This window comes from Gopherus evgoodei, chromosome 9 (genome assembly GCF_007399415.2).
Source record: "Gopherus evgoodei ecotype Sinaloan lineage chromosome 9, rGopEvg1_v1.p, whole genome shotgun sequence".
NCBI lineage: Eukaryota > Metazoa > Chordata > Testudines > Testudinidae > Gopherus > Gopherus evgoodei.
The window spans coordinates 15,978,915-15,992,215 of NC_044330.1; the positions used below are offsets into that span (position 1 = coordinate 15,978,915).

The 13,301-nt window shown below is 45.1% G+C and overlaps 1 protein-coding gene across 2 annotated transcripts in view; it reads right to left on the reverse strand.

The window, feature by feature from the left end:
• Positions 1-13,301, reverse strand: part of FNDC3B (fibronectin type III domain containing 3B) — a 408,921-nt gene that overhangs the window by 373,196 nt on the left and 22,424 nt on the right. Inside the window, exon 2 of one of the 2 annotated variants that reach the window (XM_030575641.1) lies at positions 13,136-13,242. The exons of the other annotated variant lie outside the window; for it this stretch is intronic. The gene's annotated coding sequence lies outside the window, so the exon portion shown is untranslated. The remainder of the gene's footprint in view (positions 1-13,135; positions 13,243-13,301) is intronic. 2 annotated transcript variants of the gene reach the window in all.

Sequence of the window (13,301 nt, forward strand, 5' to 3'; positions counted from 1 at the left end):
CCTGTGGATGCGTCTTCACTTAAATTTGTCTCCCGCTGACGTACGTGCCCTGCTATGACAATTTAATAACATCCCCTCTCTGAGCAACGTAGAATCATGGTCGATGTGGTTAGGTCGACTCAGTAAGCATGTAAACACTGCATTATTTACCTCGAGTGCCTCCAGCAGCTGTCCCACAATACCGCAAACTAACTGCTCTGGTTACCATTGTGAACTCCACTGCCCAGGGATCAGGCGGTCAGGAAGCCTGTGTGACTCGTTTCAGCCCCATCAGCCATTGCAAAAATTTCCCAAAAGACCCTGCACTTGATAGTGGCAAACTGCACAGTGAGATACCTACCCACAGTGCACTGCACTCTGCATTGATACAAGCACTCCTGGTGAGGATGCACACAGCCAAGTGTGTGCACACACAAGCAATATAAAACCATGGTGGTTGTATTCAGACGTAATTTATGTCGCCATAATTTTGTACTGCAGACATGTCCTAAGAGTGAGCTAGAGTCTACTCTGGCTTCCACCTCAGCAACCTACTTCCCAACTAAGTCCTCTATTTGCTGTCAGATTTTGCCTTTACCTGTGTAACCCCCAAGAAAAAATGGGATTTCAGAGGTGGAAGTATGGGCAGACAATGGAGATAATGGATTTGCATAAGTGTAAATGAGAGCAGAATATTTATTACTAGAGATAATATACAAACCAAGAAAAAAGCCCAGCCAGCCTTGACTTTCAGATACCTGGCTTAATTTTTAAATCCAGCAGTTGTTTTTCTTTGTTTGTGGATTTATTGTTTGGTTTTTTTTGGGGGGGGGGAGGTAAGGGGGGAGAAACAGACATGTTTTTACTAGTAAACTGAATAAAAAAATTATCTGGAAGTCACTGGTGACACACAAATGGAATCCAACCAGGTTATATTTAGAGTCACTTTACAGAGCAGGACTGTTAGGGTAAGACCATTTCAGACAAAAATTCCCATAACCAATATTGAAGACCTGCATCATCAGTAATATTAATGACTTGTCCACATGGGGAAATTTGTAGGCATAGCTATATTGAAATAAACTATTCCACTACAGCTATTCCAGAATAACTCCCCATGTGAACACTTTTCCAGAGCAAAAGTAACTGTATTTGGAATAGAGTATCCAGCCAGGGAGTTATTCTGGAATAGCCTATTCTGATACAGTTCTGATGGTCAATTTTCCATGTAGACAAGCCCTAACACAGCAATTTTTCATCATGCCTTATATGTACTTACATAGTCTTTTGCCTTGGTTAATGGTAAGTGAAAAGAAATGGTAATGGAAGAGGTGGAGTTTATTATGTCCTTAACTGACACTAAATCAATACATATGCTAAACTCATTATGCAATTAATGTGTTCTCAGTTTTATATGCTTAAGGAAGCTGTATAACTGCATTTTATAAATTGAAATAATAAATTGCCATATATGCTTGTTTATTAGCCCGTTCATTTATAAGCTGACTCCCAAGATGGTTAGGTAAAAACAGCAAAACCTGTATGACCCTTTCACAAGCTGACCTTATATTTCAGGGGTTGGCAAACTTTGGCTCCCAGCCAGCAGGGTAAGCCGCTGGTGGGATAGGACTTTTTTTTTTCTTTCTTTCTTTTTTTTTTTTTTTTTTTTTTTACTTGGAGCATCTACAGGCATGGAGACTCTCATCTGCCTGTGGCCGCGGGCCTGCAAATGCTTCAGGTAAACAAAACGACAATGTATTAGATATTCAATTCAATGATTCCATGGAGTTTAATATCATCACATTTTGGTATAGACCCATTTATAAGCGACCCCTGCTCTTTGATGCGTCACTTTTTTACCAAAATATTCAGCTTATGAACAAGTATATGTGGTAATCTTTTTCAGAGCAATCAGAGTAACAGAGAAGTTGTTAATGTTCTTTGGAAGTGTAGCAGTCTTTAATTTACATCTAAACATAGATCTAATGATGGCATGAATATGAATTAATACATTTAATTAAACTGTGTCAAAAGTGTCAAATATATTACAGGAGAATACACACCCATAGAAAAGAATCACTTTCCAAGTTAATCAAAGAGACATTTTAATCAAACATTATTGCTGGATGAGGGCTAACGTAAACAAAATAAAATCACTCTCCTAACAGACACAAAATCTCTCTTATCAATTAGATTTAGCCAACTTCTACTCTCCCAGACCAACTGTAAGCATAAGAGTGCAAAAGGCTATTCCAAACTCCTACAAAAGGAAAGGCTCTATGTCCGATAACTGAATATTGTATCTTTGAGTGAAAGCCTAGTTCCAATGAAGTTGTTTGCAAAACTCCCATTAGCGTCAATGGGGCCAAGATGCCAAAGGGGACTCATTGTTCAACACTGGTCATTATTATTATAACTGACATTAAACCTTTTTTTTAATTTAATGTCAAACTTTCTTCAGTTATACCACTGTGTTAACTGTAGTACATACACACATTTAAGAATATCAGTAAGAAAAGCAAATGTTCAAATCAATACAATTCAATCTGACTCACTCCAATTAGTGTACATTTAATTAAAAAACGTTTTTGAAAAATTAAAAAGATTAACTGCATAGAGCATACCTCTGGTAAAACTTTGAAGTTGTCTTTAGCACTTCAATTTCCAAGTTTACTTCCATCCATTGTTACTTCCGTAACAATTCTGAGAAATATGAATAGTGAATGGATTTTTAAAATCAAGCTTTTTCATGCACAGAAATAGAATGTACAACATTCGTGCACACTGCAAGTGCAATTACTTTGGAGTTAAGAGGACGGAAGAAACACTTTATTCAGTTTAAATATAGTCATTTAAAATAACTTTATTCAGGTCTGACCACAGGTCCCATGTTGAAATCCTTAGTCAGTCTGAAATTGCCTACGAGTTCAACAGCAGTTTTGCTCAAAGACTACACAGCCCATTGTTGTTAAGCTGAAACATGGAGGAAACAATTACTTGTTTCCAAGTATAGACTCTATCCTCTCCTATACTGATTCTCTGAATTGGTACTTCTCTCTTGGTGCCTTAGAGAACACCCAGACACAGCATTTATTAAAACAGTTAAAACTATTATCTGATAGTCCATGTCTGGCAACTGCAGTTTCACGTAAAGAATCATTCTCCTGAGAATTTAAGTGTCCATTATTCCCAGTCCTATAGGGCTGTGTCCTTTGAATGCTTCTACCATGTTCAGGGCCAGTGCAAGGAAGTTTCGCCTAGGGCGCGAAACTTCCACCTTGTGCCCCCCGCAGCCCTGCAGCAGCTCCCCGACCCCCCCTCCCGCCCTGAAGTGTGCGGCCTGTCCCCATGGCAGTTCCCCACCAGGGCCGGTGCAACCATTTAGGCGAACTAGGCGGTTGCCTAGGGCACCGAGATTTGGGGGCACCAAAAAGCGCCCCCAAATTTTTTTTTAAAATGGTTGAGCAGCCGCTGCTGCTGGGACAGAGAGGGAGTCTGAGCTGCCCGCCGCAGCCGGCAGCCCGGGGGGTCACCCGGGTCGGGGCACAGTTGCCGGCAGCCGGCAACCCGGGGGGGCCCCTGGGTCGGGGCACAGTTGCCGGCAGCCCAGGGGGTCCCCTGGGTCGGTGCGTCGCCGCGGCAGCCGGCAGCCCAGGGGGTCCCCCGGGTCAGGGCGCTGCCGCGGCAGCCCGCAGCCCAGGGAGTCCCCCGGGTCAGGGCGCTGCCGCGGCAGCCCGCAGCCCAGGGAGTCCCCCGGGTCAGGGCGCCAGCAGGGCCACCCAGAGAGGGGGACAAGAAGGGCAATTTGCCCCAGGCCCCGCAGGGGCCCCCATGAGAGTTTTTCGAGGCCCCTGGAGCGGGGTCCTTCACTCGCTCCGGGAGCCCGCTGCCGCGGCAGCCCGCAGCCCAGGGAATCCCCCGGGTCAGGGCGCCAGCAGGGCCACCCAGAGAGGGGGACAAGAAGGGCAATTTGCCCCAGGCCCCGCAGGGGCCCCCACGAGAGTTTTTCGAGGCCCCTGGAGTGGGGTCCTTCACTCGCTCCGGGAGCCCCGGAAAACACTCGTGGGCCTGGGCCCCTGGAGCTTCTGCTGCTCCTGGTCCTCGCTGGCAGGGGGTCCTTCCGCTCCGGGGCGGAAGGACCCCCCGCCGGTGAATTACCGCCGAAGCGGGACCCGCTGCCGACATGTAGCCCGGTCTTCGGCAGTAATTCGGCGGTGGGGGGCCCTTCCGCTCTGGGACCAGTCGCCGAAGTGCTCCAGAGACCCGCGGCAGGGGCCCTCCACCACAGAATTACTGCTGAAGACCCGGTTGCACTTCGGCAGCTGGTCCCGCTTCGGCGGCAATTCGGCGGTGGGGGGGCCCCGTGGCGGGTCTCCGGGGCACTTCGGCGGCGGGTCACGGAGCGGAAGGGCCCCCCGCCGCCGAATACCGCCAAAGCGGGAGCCCCCTGCCGCCGAAGACCGCAGAGGTCCTCAGGCCAGGGGGATGGGCGGCACACTTCAGGGCGGGGGGGTCGGGGAGGGTCGGGGAGCTGCTGCAGGGCTGGGTGGGGTGCAAGGTGGAAGTTTTGCCTAAGCGCAAAACGTCCTTGCACCGGCCCTGCTCCCCACCCCCTGGCCTGAGGACCCCTGCGGTACCTCCCCACCCCAGCTCACCTCTGCTCTGTGTCCTCTCCAAGCAGGACTGCGCAGTGGAACCCCTGGGCTGGCGGCTGCTGGCAGCGGCGTGCTGACCCAGGGGACCTCCCTGGGTTGCCAACAGGGTGCCAGGGCAGCCCAGAGGATTCCGGGGGCCTGGGGTCTTCGGTGGCAGGGGGCCCCCGCTTTGGCGGTATTCGGGGGCGGGGGGCCCTTCCGCTCCGGGACCCGCCGCCGAAGTGCCCCGGAGACCCGCCACGGGCCCCCCCCCCCACCGAATTGCCGGCCAAGCGGGACCAGCTGCCGATGTGCAACCGGGTCTTCAGCAGTAATTCTGTGGTGGAGGGCCCCCGCCGCGGGTCTCCGGAGCACTTCGGCGACTGGTCCCAGAGTGGAAGGGCCTCCTGCCGCCGAATTACTGCCGAAGACCGGGCTGCACGTCGGCAGCGGGTCCCGCTTCAGCGATAATTCACCGGCGAGGGGTCCTTCCACCCCGGAGTGGAAGGACCCCCCGCCAGCGAGGACCAGGAGCAGAAGAAGCTCCAGGGGCCCAGGCCCACGAGTGTTTTCCGGGGCTCCCGGAGCGAGTGAAGGACCCCGCTCCAGGGGCCTCGAAAAACTCTCGTGGGGGCCCCTGCGGGGCCTGGGGCAAATTGCCCTTCTTGTCCCCCTCTCTGGGCGGCCCTGCTGGCACGCTGACCCAGAGGAAGCCCTGGGCTGCGGGCTGCCGTGGCAGCGCCCTGACCCGGGGGACCCCCTGGGCTGCGGGCTGCCGCGGCGGCGCCCTGACCCAGGGAACCACCTGGGCTGCCGGCTGCCGTGGCGGCATGCTGACCCGGGGGACTCCCTGGGCTGCCGGCTGCCGCGGCGGCACCCTGACCCGGGGGACCCCCTGGGCTGCCGGCTGCCGCGGCGGCACCCTGACCCGGGGGACCCCCTGGGCTGCCGGCTGCCGCGGCGGCACCCTGACCCGGGGGACCCCCTGGGCTGCCGGCAACGGCGCGCTGACCCGGGGGACGCCCTGGGCTATGGGCTGCCGCGGCGGTGCCCTGACCCGGGGGACCCCCCCTGGGCTGCCGGCTGCCACGGCGACGCGCTGACCCAGGGGACACCATGGGCTGCTGGCTGCTGCAGCGCCGCACCAACCCAGAGGAAGCCCTGGGCTGCCGCGGCGGCGCCCTGACCTGGGTAACCCCCTGGGCTGCCGGCTGCCACGGCGGCGCTTTTTGGCGCCCCCAAATCTAGGTGCCCTAGGCAACCGCCTAGTTCACCTAAATGGTTGCACCGGCCCTGACCAAGTTACTTGGTTTTGGAAAACTGATTCTAGTTTATCCTCTTTACTTTACTTCTGCCAACACTAGAACAACAAGAAAATGACTGACTTGGGAGTTAAACATTATGGGCCGGATACATCAGTCTCCCAGATTCACTTTGCCCTGATTATGCAGAGCAGAGTGAACTCACAGCAGAGAGAATTACTCCTTGGAGAATTCTCACGGGGGGGAAATCACTGCCTGCATAAAGTTACCACCCAACACACACTACCATTTCCCAATACACACCACCTTTGTCCTCCATCTCCTGCACCAGAACTCCTCTTTCTGGCATGGGGGCGACAGCAGAGTGTACTGGGGCCAGAGAAGCAGCTCCACTCAAGTGGAGAATCAAGCTCTCTGTATCATTTTAAAGCAGCACATTTCTTTAAAAGAATTACGTAGCGGTATTTTGTACAATAGAAAATAAAAAGGGACAATTCTCTAAAACACAAGTAAACCTCTGCTACTTCTACTAGGTGAGTTCACAAATTTTTATATGTCTCCTAAATAAAGATAAATGTAAAGAAAAGTTGCAAAGTTTGGAAAGATTCTGAAATGTCTGTATTGCTCACGATTATATGAGCAATGCAGTTTTCTCTATGGGAAATCCAAGTGAGAGATGGAGTCGATATAAATTTCAGGCTTCGGAGAGGCAGTCTCCTTAGAAGTCAGATGCAGGGAAGTTGAAGCAAGGAACTCTTGAATTTGAATCCGAGCTGTGCCAATGAGTTGCTTTGGACAGGTCACTTGAGCCAAAATATTTAAATTTTAGTGCTTAACTTTAGGCACCCAACTCCATATTCAGGTGCCTAAATAGGCCCAATTTTCAGATGTTCTGGACACCTGCAAGTGCACAGTCTTATAGAATCTGCAATTGTACAGCATCTCAGAAAAATCAGGCCATTCATTCAGGCACTGAAGTGTGGAATTGGGTGTCTAAAGTTTTAAAAATTTAAATAAGTAGTAAACCATCTCTGCCTACCCACACCCTCACACAGACCTGAGAGTTAATATTGGTGTGCAGTATATTAAAAAGTTGTAAAGTAAGGCACTAACAGCTATATTTAGTTCTGTCCAGAAGACTCCATTTTTAAAATAAGTGATGTGACCTGCCTGATTCTTGCAGCAAAGTTTGACTATCCTAATGAGTCCCAGTCCATACGTAAGATTCCAAAGATTATCTTCCCAAACATTTTTTCTCACACTCATCTCTCAACTTGTAAGAAGTCTCTGTGCAAAAAATGTGTTGACATTTATTAATCAGGATTTTTGAGAATACAAACCTATTCTAGAAAGTTAAATAGATTTTTTAAAAGATTGTATGACTAAAATGTTCTTTCCTCATTCAAAAAGATTCCCAATCTAACAACAAGAGGACCATGAAAATACTTGGATAGTTTTTAGAAACATCTTGAACAGCTACATTACTCCAGATCCACTCTGATATTCATTTTTAAAAAATCAAATATTTATAAATCTGTCTGGGTAAGGCAGTTGATTATCAAAATCCTAAATCCATGTTCTCTGTCATCACTTATTAATTACAACTTATCAAGACATGTGACTACTGTTTTACTGAAACAGCTAAGTGATCTTGTTTTACACACAAAATTACTCAAAATCCTCTATTAATGAACAATATTACCTACCAGTCTTGCTACACCAGTTTAAGAAAGAAAATAGTCTGAAAACACTAACGGGGTAGGATGTTCTACCAATTTTCTAACTAAAAAAGCATGAGAAGTTATTTATTTTTGATAGAATATGGGAACTAACATGGTTGGACATAACAGATTGTTAGTAAATCATCCATTTTACCCATGATAGATATTTCTAGGACACCTATCACAGATATCTAAGCATCATACTAAGAATCTAAGGAACATACAAAGCTAATCTAACGTGAATGTCACCAGTTTGGTCACCTTGTATGTCATTGCAACCATTTAAAATGCAACAATTCTAAGAACAGATCCTCAGCTGGGGTAAATTGGTGTAGCTCAACTGAAATCAATGGAGCTATGCCAATTTGCACCAGCCAAGATACTGGCCCTATGTCCCTAATAAAAAGAGGTGTTATGTATGACACTGTAGAAGAAAAAAAAATAGAGAAATGTGAGATTAAACTAGAAAAAAGAGAAAGGAGGATAAAAACCAACAGAGCATTTAGGAATATGGAAATATGAAGTCTTTTCAGACACCATGCTAATTATATGTACTGCGATTAGGTACCATCATGCCCTTGATTTCCCTTTCCAAGAATTCTAGCAAAACAGGTTAGTGTGGAGTGGAAATTTCAACATGCACAAATTTAGGTACTAAATGCCTCCTTTGTGTCCCAGGAAATAGCAGTACTATCTTCTATATGGGTGGTAATGTTGCAAAATTTGTGAGTGTTGTCCAAATAAGTCTTTCCTTAACAAGCCAACCTGATCACGTAGAACAATGTCTTCTATTGTGGGTCCCAGACACTGAGCCTCTGTGTCAACAAGGACAATGCCCACTGAATTCAATGGGATAGGTGCCCACTTCCACCATGGCTGAACTGGGTCCTAGTTGTCAGAATTTTTGCATAAATATTGAAGTTATCGTTAGATGAGTAGTATTGGAAAGAAATTTGGGCACTAACAGATATTTCTTTTGTTGTTGTTTTAAGAAAAAATAGTTAGTGATTTAGACAGGAAGAATTGTAGGTTAGAATTCAGAACAGCTGATATGTAAAACCCCACGAAAGCGTTTTCCCCAGATACAAAATATATTGATTGTTTCTAATAAAAACTTTGCTTTGTGGTAATTGAAATGGAAAGGTCTACAGATGGACTGGAGTAACCAAAGTTAAGCTCTGAATTTTGAATTCCCCCTGAAGTTTGGAGGTGTTGAGATCCCAGGATTTGGTTCACATCTACTTATAGAAGAAACCTAATAGATTACAGTTCACACTTCCGCAAGGAAGGGTATAGAAGACATACCTGGGAAGTAACAACAAGTACTTCGACAAATTCAGCCAAAATCAACAGTTAAGCCCATTAATGCAATGCACACAATATGGTAGATATTGACTACATATGTAGGAACACAGAACAGTACATACCAACCCAAAACACGTAAGTTCTAGGCAGGCTTTGCCAAATGCCGAGAAGCAGAGCAACACATTTCTTTTTGTATGGGTTCTAATATCTGGGACTTTTCTTGTCCCAGTAAAAAGATCTAAGCTTCTAGTAGTTTTCAAAGTTTTAACATCCCTTCCGGAAACTGCTAAGTATATAAACACAGATATTTGTCTTTGATAATTTGTTCATAATTTGACTTTGTTTTAACACTATAAATGCTGTATGTGCTTCAAAAAGTGCTACCCTCCCTTTCATGAGATCCCAGTCATAAAAATCCCAGTGTAGCCATCTCATTTGTTTCAACAATATACCCTACAATAGTTCATGCTAAGGATTTTAATGTGACTACTAGTAGATTAGAGCTGAGTTGTATTCCATCTGAACTTCTGTTTATCTTTCTGGTACTACAGTAATTACCTTTGACAAACAGCAGACACACATTAATTAACAAAAAAGACCAGGCTTTATCTATTAAATTCATTCTTCACATTTATCTGAAGTTCAGCCTCTGTTTAAAGAGTCATTAAATGCCAAATTCTAGCAGTGAATGATCAGAAAAGATCCATAGCCCACCAGAAAACCAGAATGTGGCTTTAAAGCCATATCCACATAGCCAGGGAGAGGGGGGAGAGTACACTAGCAGCCTTAATGGCAACTCTTTCCTGTGTCCCAACTTCTGATACCCCCCAACCATGTTCTCTCTGGAACATACCGTGCAAGGGGTATTTAAATGTTACAGACTACCAGACAAGTGACGTTCTGCCCTTGAAATGGACATAAATGCCCCAATCAAAACTAGTCCCCCACGGACTTGGCTCTGTAAAAACACAGAAAAAGGCATGGTCCTAGCCTCAAATTGCTCAGAGAGGAAGGGTGGCCTTGGTATTCTCTCTGTGGAAGGAGATTCAAGAGATCACTTCAAACATAAAAGATAGAAGAGCCCAGGGACAATTCCAAGGAAAGAGGAAGTAGAGACCTAAGAAGGCAAGTGATTATAAAGACACCACAGGTAGAACATCAAAAATTCTGAATATATATCCAAACTTCCCTGAGACAACCACAACGTTTTCTGAGGTCCACCCATCTCTAGCCACCCACCTCAAAACTAAGGAATAGGCATAGTCTTTCCTCTACATCAGTGTTTTTCAACCTGTGGCCTGTGGACCCCTGGGGCTCTGCAGACGACATCTAAGATTTCCAAAGCAGTCCATACCTCCATTTGAAATGTGTTAGGAGTCCAAAAATGAAAAAAAGCTTGAAAACCACTACACTACATCCAAGTTGGTCTTCTGCTACAGAATGCTGCATAGCCAGATGGATCTGGACTGGTTGTCTGCAACTCTGCATGCTTCTGATTGTTTAATGGTTCAAGCCTGCAAATCTGCATTACTTTCATTCTCACATAATCAAATGTTTTCGACTTTTGTGTATATAATATTGAAAAACTGAAAATGTGGGTCATGATATGAACCAAAATGTATACATCCAGTATTATAGTTACATATGAGTATTACCACCACCACAATTTTACTTATTTGGACACAGGGGCGGCTTTAGGGATTTTGCCGCCCCAAGCACGGCAGGCAGGCTGCCTCCGGCGATTTGCCTGCAGAGGGTCCGCTGGTCCCATGGCTTCGGTACACCTGCGGGAGGTCCACCGAAGCCGCGGGACCAGCGGACCCTCCGCAGGCAAGCCGCCTGCCTGCCGCCCTTACGGCACCAGCAGAGCGCCCCTCACAGCTTGCCACCCCAAGCACGCGCTCAGCGTGCTGGGGCCTGGAGCCGCCCCTGTTCGTACAAGTGCAAATGAATCTACAGATCTACTGCTTTATGTAACCATAATTTGAATGTCTAACTAAAGCTAAGTGTAATGTAATGTGCATTAACAAAACAGTTTTTAAAACAGAAAATGCCTTAAATTGAGACTAACTAGTTTTTCCCTGGGTGGGTAAAAGCATGGTTTTACCTGGTAAAAACCACCTCTGGTAAATACCACATCAGCCCTGCATTTAGTAGCCCCTGCTGGAAAAGTGGGAAAGACTGATTAGGTGAAGTATTTGTTAACGATGTTTCAGTTCCTATAACATTTTTGTGTTTACTGGCGGGAGGGTTGGAGAGGGAGGGCAGGCACAGAGAGCATACACTGAGCATTTGGATTGCTCTTCCTAAGCGCTGGTTGCACTACAAATGTCTAAGATAGATAGCTCATTCAGTGCCAAATTCTCCCACTTCCATGATTATATCTCCAAAAATATTCCTCTCTCGTGCTGGAAAAGTATATCAGTGACTGCTTCTGCTTTGGAATCAGGAAGTTGTTTTGTTTCCAAAGACAAGTAGATGTGACAGGGTCATTATTTAGCATTCAATGATTTGAAAGAAAAAAGGAACAGATTCTGAGAGTCTTTGTATTTAAAAGGAGGAGACCAGTCAAAAGCTGCAGCTGACTCCGCTTAGTTTAACATAAAATAACCGCATCAATTGTACAAGATGCATGTCTGCAAGACCTTAGTTGTTGCTATCCATTTGTTTTTTTAAAACAATCATATGACTGTGGCCACTAAAGTCAGAGTCATCGGCCAAACTTTGCATGCATAGCAGCTATGAGGGTTTTCTTCCTCAGCTACCTTAACGAAATGCATTGATTTACTTCACACAAGAAGAATCAGACTCAAAGAATTCTAACATGGCTTCAAAAGCATATGAGCACACAAAGAAAAACAAAACCAATGAATTTTGGACATTTAAACGGATATTGTTCATATCCTGCAATTTTTGCATGCACAAAATTATCATCAACTAGGAGTTTTACTTTCAGACATTCGGTCAAAATAGACCCACACATTCAGTCAGGTCAGCCAATGAGACTCTTGAATTATGCCCATAACTATGAAAAGAGTTACTATAGGAAAACTAATTTCAGTCTAATTTACCTACCTTGGGTCTGATACAATAATAATAATGGTACAGCAATTCCTATTACCTATTTCAGTGAGAATAAAACTCACTGTTTGAAATATTAAAAGTGAAAAGTGAGAGGAAAAACTACTAGGACTATTCACTATCGACAGGAAAAAATATTCCAAAAAATATTGTTCCAATCTCTGTATTACTTATTACATCTGTGTTATAACTACTGGTATCATTATCAGATGAGATACTAACCTGACCAGAAAACACAGAAATTATGTTACTTAAAAAACACCATAAAAACAGTAAATTAATTTGGCCTGAGCTTCAGAAAACCAGTTCACCTGAAATCAAGGTCCACCAATTTTATGCACTTCTAATGATGGTACCAAAATGCCAGTGCAGTTGACAGAACACGAAAACTCCAGTTTGCTCTCATCTCTAACAGATTTTCCATAATAAAGTTCCATGGGTTAATTTCTCATTCAGAAAAAAGAGGAGATCAGTGGTAATCTGTCAAGTGACACTCTCGCTGAAGTAAGCACATTCAGTGTTGCCTCCTGACCCTGATATTAGTCTGGGGTTGTGCATCAAAGAATTAGCATTTATTAGGATTAAACATAGTTTTTCTTACCATTTACAAACTTAATCATCACACTGGGTAACCATGATTTGCTTTTTGTCTTTCATTACATTTCCTATACACAAACTGTAATTCTTTATTACAGGAAAGTGGAATAATTACATCCTTTTATGCCTTATTAACATTTTGGCACGATCTTCAGTGAGCAGACATTTTCAGAGGTGTACTCAAAGAACATTTATAGATCCGTGAGGGTGGCACCTTGTCGTTTTCATTTTGGAGAGGAGAAAAAATAAAAAAAAGATCTCACACACACTCCTCAAATTAAAATTACAGCGAGGCTTTAACTAGGACACCAAGCCTGAAATACCTCCACCCCCAAGCATCAAACTGTAGAGAAGTTCAGATTCTAATTCCAACATTGTAACTCTAAATTTTCCCGCTATAATAAACTGAATCAAACCACTCTACAGCCTTAGGGAAGTTTAGAGTTGGATTAAGATATGATTTAAATCTTACAGTTTCGGTCTCTAATTAAAATATTTATTACCATAATTAAAAAATATTTTACTCTACTTTTGCAAACAAAATAGGCAGTCTTACCTAGTGGACAGAGCCCTGGACTGGGAGTTTTATTCACTGTTCTGCCACAGGCTTTGCTTGCGACTTTGGGAAAGTCATATCACTTCTCTGTGCTTCAGTTTCCCTACCTGTATAATGCAGATAATATTTATTCCCTTGTAAAGTTATTTGAGAGCTGCTGATGAGG